Below are 9808 nucleotides of genomic sequence, written 5' to 3' on the forward strand. Positions count from 1 at the left end.
GATACCACTCAGGTCGCACTGGAGAAGGCAGCTACATCCACAGGTGTAGGATTGCTGAGCGCCTGTATTGTGGCGGTTCTCCGTCCCCCTCTGCCTCCCACCTCTGGGAGAGCTGCCAGGTGAAGTTCCCACAGCAGAAGGTCCATGTTTGGGGGCCAAAGCACACCCCATCCTTGAAGGGGGTAAGAGCGGAACTGCTGCATGGTGGTGGCACAGAGGCTGCACCAGTGCTGCCTTTGAGGTTTTGGCTCGCAGAGCTCTTGGCAAGACCAAGAATACCAGGAGACCTACCTCTGCTGGGTGAGGGGCTATGTCATAGGAGTGGGCCCTGCCCCAGTGGACCCCCACGGGAAGCCCCAGCCACCAGGGAGCCACCGGTCCCTGTGGCACCCTGACAAAATGTGAGTAGACTTTCATTTGCGCAATGGGAGATGGAGAGTACTGAAGCCACCATGAGTGTGTTGGTGTGGATGCAGTTCAGGTGCCATGACGTGGTTGTAATGCACAAAGTTTAAAGATGTGCCCGCTGAGCAGCTATGTAAGACCTAACGTTATGTGCATCCTTGTGGGTGCGTGTGGCTTTCTCCTTAATGACCTTGGCAGGGATTTCTGGAGTGGAGGGAGGGGAGGGAGAGTTTTGCCCTCCTTTGTACCGTGGGACATACTTTCTTCTTAAGGTAATTTGAGAACTTTATCTAGCAAGTTGGTTGTAATTGTGGGGACCTGTGACACTTGGCAACAGAAACAGAGTTGTGTCTTCCTGTGGCCCATTGCAGTAGACATTCAAAAGCCACAATAATGAACCTTGTATTTGCCAGGAGGTGGTGGGTAGTGTAGCATGGGCTGTGGTAACATGTAGGGAAGATGTTTTCATGGCAGTTTTGGGAAAAACTTTCATTGTACGTTGCTTTCCTTTGTGGGTAACTGGACTTGGTGATTCAGGTGATATTTTCAAGCCATGTGTACCCTGTTCTAAGCACTAAACTGCTGTTAGCTGCAGGCTTGCCTGCCTTAGTGCTTAAACCAGGGGACTCATAATGCAGCTCCAATAACATATAGTGGAGTTCCAAAATGAGAAGTTCACAGTATCAGGATAACTACTTTGGTTTCACTGTACTCTTTTTCACTGTCTTGTATCTTCTCTACAGCACACTTCTACCACTTCTACATTTTCTTTCCTTCCCCCCCCCCCCCCGCACCCCCATCCCCTCCAGTGCCTTTGGCAGGAGAAGAAGGTAGGTCAGATCCTGCAGACTTCAAAATTCAGTTGATCTCCAAGAACTCTTTCTGACCAGTTTGTGATTTTCACGTTGCCCTTGATAACCCTGACAATGTTTTGGGTTAGATAACATGCAGCCAGGGGATTTTGCAGGTTTCTGCTTTGAAATAAATCACTGCTAATAAAGGAGAGTAGTTACAATGTACAACATGGCTTTGCAAAGGTACCCAACAGGTTAAGGAATATGCCTGAAGGGACTGCAGTGTCATTTTTCTTCCTTTCTGTGAGCTACAGTGAGTGGCAGGTGCATCAGCCGTTTCACGTGTTTTGATAGAGACAACACAAACAATCCTTTTTAAATCTCTGCACCCTGTAACACTCTTGCTCCTCCTTTGCTTGGAAACAATCTTGCTTTACTGCCTGTTGTTTTACTCTGTGCTGTTATGCCCTATTCGTTTCCCTCTTTTTTGTCACCTTATCTGTCCCAGGAAATTGTAGCTTTCTGTTTTATTACATCAAACAGGAATATTTCCAGGATATGTACAGCTATGCTCTTGAACTTATGACATTTAAAGGGCAATAGAATCCTAATGTAACTAATAAAACAGAAAAATGGCTTTATATAAGTCAATGTGAAAACGGCTCAACCTATCTTTTAAACGGACTAATTTCAACAACATTCATTGATAAAGGCCTGGAGGGAGACTGCAAGGCTTGGGGGATTGAGGTAGACTTGTAAAAACAAAGCAAGCTCTTGCCATTCTCTTTTGACACCTTTAAAAGAGGTCCAGCCAATTTTTCCTATTATGAAGACTCTTCACCATCTATTTTCTGCAGATGATAATTCACAAGGGTAATTGGCTGTATGTTTTTGTTTTATTTTCTTTCTGCTGTTAAAGATGTTTTAATCTAAAAGCAATTTTATTGGATTTCTTTAACATTGATTTTTGGATTTTTATTTGAACACGTACAATAAAAGTTCCACATTTTATAGTTCAGTATTTCTAGCTAATGCTATGAGGCCTAGAACAACTGGATCTGTAATATTTGCAGGTCATGTCCTTTCTGAACAGTATTGAGGCTGTACTGATTCTCAGTATATGCCATGTGGCCACTAAGTCATGAATTGGTGTGTATGGACAGACAACAAAGGAAAGCATCCATCAATTTTACCTTTTTGACCTTATCCTTTCCTCCTTAAACAAGGTTTCCCAGTTAACATGAAAAATGCCAGGTTTTTTTGATTATTACAATAGTCAAAAGCATCAAATAGCAAGAACAGTTTGTGATTATAAGCCACAGTAATTCAGAGGTATGTTGTTATTCTGTATAGGATTGGTTTATTTGATTAAGGGTATACTTATAAAAGAAATCGGGGGGTTGAATGTTGGGAGTGTCCCATGTATGTTTGCTAAAGTTTGCTACTTGCAGTAAGAGAATTATAGGTATTTTTTTCTGTTTCTTTAAGAGCAACAACAAAAAACTCCAATTACTCGGAGAATAAGCAGATACAGATCTTATGTGACAGTTGTTTAAAAGTACTTTTGACTAAATATCATTAAAAGCTTATTAAAATATTGTTTTCTTTAATACAAGTTATAGTCTTTCATCTTTTCCAGTAATGCATCATCTATTAAAATGTTTTGATGTGGAAAATTAGTGCTTCAAGGTCTGAAGAGAGTGACAAGAATAATGTTAAGAGAGTGACAAGAATAATGTTTGAGTTATAATTTCAGGATTAGTAACGCAGATTCACCCTTCCTAGTGGAATAGAAATGTGGTCACCTAATGAACACTTCGTGCTGTAGATTAAGTTTTGTCTTAACTCCAATCAATCAGTGACATTGACGGTTTCTTACACTTTGATTTTGCAATATATGTATTGGGTTTGTGTGGCAAGGTTTTGGTAGCGGGGGGGTGGGGGCAGGGCTACAGGGGTGGCATCTGTGAGAAGCTGCTAGAAGCTTCTCCTCTGTCTGACAGAGCCAATGCCAGCCAGCTCCAAGATGGAGCAGCTGCTGGCCAAGGCCAAGCCCATCAGTGACAGTGGTAGCGCCTCTGGGAGAACAGATTTAAGAATGGGAGAAAAGACTGTGCAACTGCAGTCAGAGAGAGGAGTGAGAAGATGTGAGAGAAACAACCCTGCAGACCCCCAGGTCAGTGCAGAAGGAGGGGAGGAGGTGCTCCAGGCACCGGAGCAGAGATTCCCCTGCAGCCCGTGGGGAAGACCATGGTGAGGCAGGCTGTCCCCCTGCAGCCCAGGGAGGTCCACGGTGGAGCAGATATCCACCTGCAGCCCGGGGAGGACCCCACACCGGAGCAGGGGGATGCCCGAAGGAGGCTGGGACCCTGTGGGAGGGCTGTGCTGGAGCAGGCTTCTGGCAGGACCTGTGGCCCCGTGGACAGAGAAGCCCACGCTGGAGCAGGTTTTCTGGCAGGACTTGTGACCCCGCGGGGGACCCACGCTGGAGCAGTCTGTGCCTGAAGGACTGCAGCCCATGGAAGGGACCCACGCTGGAGCAGTTCGTGAAGAACTGCAGCCCGTGGGAAGGACCCACGTTGGAGAAGTTTGTGAAGGACTGTCTCCTGTGGAAGGGACCCCACGGTGGAGCTGGGGAAGAGTGAGGAGTCCTCCCCCTGAGAAGGAAGGAACAGCAGAGACAATGTGTGATGAGCTGACCCCAACCCCCATTCCCCGTCCCTCTGTACTGCTGGAGAGGGGGAGGAGGTGGAGAAACCGGGAGTGAAGCTGTGCCCGGGGAGAAGGGAGGGGCGGTGGGGAGGTGTTTTGCGATTTGGTTTTACTTCTCATTATCCTGTTTCGATTTGATTGGTAATATATTAAACCAATTTCCCCAAGTCGAGTCTGTTTTGCCCATGACAGTAAATGGTGAGTGATCCTCCCCTGTGTTTATCTCAACCCACAAACCTTTCATTACATTTTCTCTCCCCTGTCCAGCTGAGGAGGGGAGTGATAGAGCAGCTTTGGTGGGCACCTGGTGTCCAGCCAGGATCAGCCCACCACAATATAGGAAGCTATATTATGGCTCCTTTTTGCCCCAGTACCTCAAGATTCTTCCTCCCCTCTGTGTGCCCTGTTCTTGTTATTCTAGCTTAAGAGCTTCCTACCACTGAGGGAGCTTGTTTTGTTGGTCTTTTCTACTTTGCTGTCCTTTCTGCTCCCTTGAGGTTTGTGGGCACAATGCCTTGCTGACAGGATGAGTTAGCCTGACACTGGCCATCCTCTGTGAGCTAACTCAGATACTGTGGTTCTGTAGCTCAGGATCTTGGAGCCCTGCATGGACCTATTTAAGAAATGCATGTATGCAAATAAATCCATACTCTCAAGAGTGGTCGTCTTTCTTAAAAGGCTAGTATTTCTAAAGCGCATTTGATCACATAGGTGATGTAGGGCACCTCTTCGCTGAATCATCATGTACAGTGTAGGCATTTCCTTGAAGAATTTCCTTCAAATTGGAAACTGAATCTTTTAATAAAGCTAGTAACTGAATATCTTTTTTTCACTACAGCTGTTTGTCACTTTGCCCAGTATGTGTTACATAGGAGTCCTTTCTTTTACTGGACAAAAACCTCTTCTTGGTTTCTCCCTTCTTCCGATAGCTACATGCAGATTGTTTCCCCTCCTTATGGCAGTTCTTTTTTCCTGTTTCCCCTTGTCTCCAGACTTTTCTCTTGGAACGGGAAGGACAGGTGAGAATGATTATCTTGTGCTCCTTTTTGAGATTCAGAGCGCTGTAGGAGATTTTACTACAATCTGCTCTCCAGTTGAAAACAGCTGGCATAAACTCTCTGTAGATGTAGTGGTAATTTAAAGATTGCTCATAGTTAGTCTTGAAGATTTGAAAATCCTTCAGACTTTTGCAGGGAATCTTTATTGAACAAAATAAAGCTAATGAAAATTCAGCATTGTTCAATAATGTTTATCTAGGAAGACTGAATGTCATTCCCAAGATGGGTGCAACTGTAAGACTGCAGAAGAAAGGAGGCTCTCTCCCTTTTGTGTTGTAGAGGAGAAACTTACTCTGAATTCCTGTGGGGCCTTACAACTTAAATCCTACTTTTTAATGTCAAAAACAGTTATCTTAATCTCCCCTGGCAAATCTTTTCCATGAAATCTGTTTTCTATCCATATGCTTTCCATCTTAGTATGCCACACACTTTCTACTTCCCACACCCACAGCTTCATGATGACAGTTCATCATGCTGCAGTCCCTTGAAAGAGTTTTTTATTTGGCTGTAATACTACAACGTTTCTGGTCATGTCAGATGCTTGGCTGCTATAAAATCAGGTCTGGACCATTTCTGTGATTTTGCTTTGCTGGAAATTTGCACAAGAACTTTTATTCTTCTTTTCCTATGGTAAAAACTACAAATACCACCTCTTTAAAGGGAATTACAAAGAGCGCTCAACATTAAGAAGTTAGCAGGCTGATGGTTACCTGCTTTTCATTGACTGTGACCATCTATGATCTTACGTGTGGGTGGAAGCATCCACCTTTCTGTACCTGTTGCTCATATATCTGCTGAAAGCAAATTGCCAGCTCTAGAAACTTTGAGGGAAGGAAGGTTGGACCTTTTAACCTTTGTTTTTGTGGCTGTAGACACAACTGGGAAAGAGCCTGGTACTTTTTCTGTGGTTTTTAGCCACCTAATCTTAAATTAGTATTGTCTTTGATTTTACAGTGTCATAAGAAACTACAGCTGGTTATTAATTACTCAGTATGCATTTGTTTCAACCATGTAGCCAATATTAATAGGCTCAAAATTGTAACATACGTGGGTGATTATTCATTGTGGCAATGCCTTTGCCTAAAGCCTATTGAATCTTTCCAAAATACTTCAGAAACTTAGGAATTGCAGATGACATTGATATTCTGAAATAGTAATCTAGTTTTCTTAAAAACTTGTGTGTCACTAAATCTTTCAAAGACAGGTGGTTTTAACAGAGGTGTAACAGTGCTACTTTAAAATTTGGACACTAAAGCCACAGGAGTTAAACTGGAACAAACTAGTGATATACTTAAACCATAATTTTTGTCTGACAGCTGTAAGAAGATGAAAGTCCAAGAAGCCCAATGATGAGTATGTATGCCAACAGGGCAGTACTTTTTTTTTTTTTTTAAAAAGGGCAGTCTGGTTGGCAAGGACTGCTAGGCTGCAGGAGCAACAAGTGCCTTCCTGCAAGGAGAGAGCAGCTCCTGGCTCCCAGCCCTGCAAAGTTCAGCAGGATCCAGGCTAGAGGCTTGGAGTGATAACTGTGCTGTGCATTTGCTTGCTTCCCTTACTGGTCAAGGTGCCTGTTTTACTTACGGCAGTCACTCAAAGAGGAAGATAGCAATAAATTGTGAGAGTTCAGGAACCTTCTCAGTTATGTTCTGTTTCTTCTAGGAAACCAGATTATGTGATTTTGCTGCTTTTCTGACCCTAGAAATAGGTGGACTCTTTTAGCCAGTTTTGACAAAGCTTTGTTGAAAGAGGGATGGGAATCTCTAGCTTCCTACCTACAGTAGAAGTTTTGTAGGGAGACTGAGGCTATGGTTTGGTATTGAGGTAGGAAGTAATGGCCTGGGTAGGAAAGATGTAATTTGTAGGAAGGCAGACTTTACTAGGTCTACTGTTCATGAAATAACACACTGATTTCGATTAAATATGGTAGTTCATGAATTTTCATAGCTGCTTAAATCTCCTGAAGGAAGAAAAATAAAAAATGTTTTTAAGGGTAGTTATTATTTTTGTATTTCAATACTGCCTTGTTGAGATCAGTGCTATTTTTTTTTTGCTCAACATTGCCTGTGAGTTGTGCTCTAACCTTAATTAAAAGATAGTTATTCAACTTGGCTCATATTCAGCCATACTCCAAAGACAACCTATGCTACAGTTTATGGTTCATTTTGTTTTGTGGTTTTTTTTTTCCTACTGTTCTGCTAGAAAATACACATCTCATAGGTACTTAACTACTTTTTAGCAGTGAAGTTCATGAAAGAGCATCTCTCTTTCGCTGTCTCACTTGTCACTCTACATTTCTCTCAATCAATGTGCTTGTGTCTCTCTGTCATCTTATAGTTGCTGGTAAACCTCTGCAGGGAAGTTTTGCTATTTTGCTAAGTCCTCATGATTGCTCTGAACCATTGAAATGAGTTGCTGTGAGGCTTAAGGAGTGATAAACCAGTGTTGCTGCCTTTTTGCTCTTTCCTTCCTGACCGTGCGAGCTTCTCAGCCGAGCTTTTCTATAATGCGAAAGTGATACTTCTTTTGTTTGCTTGTTTTTGTTTTTCCTAATAGTTTAGTTCTTTCAGAAAACCTCTCTGCCAGATAATGCTTATTCTTTTAGTTATGTTTATGGTGCTCCTAAGTAACTTAACAGTACCCAATAGGGAAAGAAGTTCAGGTTGGACCATCCTGATATTGTGTTTACATGGTCTTGCAGAGATCAGTGTCCCTGGAAGCTTTCTCCCAGATCCAGTTTCCAGATACTACCTTCTCCATTTGCAATGTGTCTAACTCTCCTTACAAATGAAAGGAAGAGACTCTTTACATTCCAAACACTGTTTTGGTGGGTTTTTTTCAGCTGCCCTTAATGAAGGGGCAGCTGAAGGATCATTTGTTTTCCAGAACATAAGGAAGGTCCAGGGTGTGTCAGCAGCTGAGTGACAGGACATCCTCAGCTTTGTGCATATCTTCATGGACTCTCCTGGTGGAGAGCTGCACTGGTTTTTTTTTCTGCATTTAAAGCCCACTTACCCTTGAATGGCACGTTCTGGCTGGATTACAATGTTGAGGAGTTAGGACTCAGGAAACAGTGTGTGGGAAGTGAGGGAGTGAATGCGGGAGAGTTGTCAGCTGCAGCAAGGTGACATGGATGCACTAAGGTCAGGTGAGTCATAATGCCATCCTCAAGAGATATTGTCCTGAAGTCATGTCTTCCTATGGGGTTAAGAGACATGCCAAGAATAGGAAAGGCACTGTCCACGTAAATCTGATCTTAAAATAGCTTTGAGTGCCATGGACTTTTTGATGGATACTTTGTTTTGAGCAAGTTGCTGCATACTGTTATTGTGCAAGACTCCCTAAGGGGAGCTGTTAAGCCTGCTTGGTACCAAGGCTGCTAATCAAAATGGGATAACCTCATCATGCTGATAATTATGGTTACATTACCGTGCCCTTTTCTCCAAAGAAAAGTGGAAGCACAGCACTGTCACGTGAAAAAAGCATGCGCGAGGGACAGGACCCTAGAAGAGGCATCCAAGGATGGTAAAAACTATTACTGTACTGAGATAATACCTCAGCATTCAGATAATTCCTTTCAGGAATGGCCTGATGAGAGAGAATAGTACACTTAGGATAAGGAATAAAACCCCCAAAATACACAGGTTTTTTTTACTTTATCATTTTATAGTCAAACATTGAACACTATCTCCAAAGTGAATTAGCTTTTTGCAGATACAATTTATCAGAAGCTGGGGTTATTACAAAAACAAATAAAATACATAAAGATTACCTTTTTTCTACCATTCCCCAAAAGAATATAGCAGATAAATGTGAAAAGGTGTTATGTGTTGTATTGGGTCTGGCTGAGATGGAGTTAATAGTCCCCATAGCAGCCCTCATAGAACTGTGCTCTGCATTAGTAGCTAGAGAGGTGTTGATAACACACCAGTGTTTTGGCTACTGCTGAGCAGCACTGGCACAGCATCAAGGCTGTCTCCCCAACATTTTTGCCCCCTCCCTCAATGGCAGGCTGGGGCAGGGCAAGATCTTGGGAGGGGACATAACCAGGACAGCTGACCTAAACTAACCAAACAGATATTCCATACCATATGACGTCAGCCCAGATATAAAAGCTAAGTAAAGGGAGGCGGAAGGGAAGGCATTTTTTGTCTTCCTGAGCAACCACCACGCGTACTGAAGCCCTGCTTCCCAGGAAGTGGCCAGACATCGCCTGCTGATGGGAAGTAGAGAATAATATCATTTGTTTTTCTTTGCTTTCGCGCGCGACCTTTGCTTTCATTTTATTAAACTGTCCTTATCTTGACCCACGAGCCTTTTGTTATATTTTCTTCCCCCTGTCCAGCTAAGAAGGGGGAGTGATAGAGCGGCTTTGGTGGGCACCTGGCACCCAGCCAGGGTCAACCCACCACAGTCCTTTTTGGCGCCCAACGTGGGGCACGACAACGGCAGTTTTGCATTAAGCGTGCCTTAGCTAGTTATTAAGTGGCAAGCTCCTGTGCAGGTCACGGAGCTTGTTGGCTGCTTGCTTATCTCTATCTTGCTGAGTTTGGGAACATGGTAATGCAAATAATGGCTGTGTGCTTTGCCTTGGCACTGATGGTTTTTTTGTGCTGCGGGAGCTATCTTGTGGGGAGAATGAAGGAACTCGGGAACATGCTAATACAAATAATATCTATGTGCTTTGTCCTGGCACTGATGGCTTTGCTGTATTGTGGAAGCTATCTTGTGGAGGAGATGAGGGAACACATCTCCCTCTCCCTACCAGGCATTGATGTGAATGGTTTTATTATGCAGGCTCCTGAGGTCCTTGTTCACCCTTATGTGAGTTGTTCAATACTA

General features: G+C 43.4%; 1 long non-coding RNA gene across 1 annotated transcript; it reads right to left on the reverse strand.

Moving 5' to 3' along the window:
* Positions 1-4027: 4027 nt before the first annotated feature.
* Positions 4028-9296, reverse strand: LOC121233486. The gene is made up of 2 exons (XR_005933016.1): positions 9259-9296; positions 4028-4124 (listed from the first exon to the last, which is right to left on the reverse strand). It is a non-coding gene; the product is annotated as an uncharacterized LOC121233486 (long non-coding RNA).
* Positions 9297-9808: the final 512 nt, after the last annotated feature.

This window comes from Aquila chrysaetos, chromosome 8, assembly GCF_900496995.4.
Source record: "Aquila chrysaetos chrysaetos chromosome 8, bAquChr1.4, whole genome shotgun sequence".
Lineage (NCBI taxonomy): Eukaryota > Metazoa > Chordata > Aves > Accipitriformes > Accipitridae > Aquila > Aquila chrysaetos.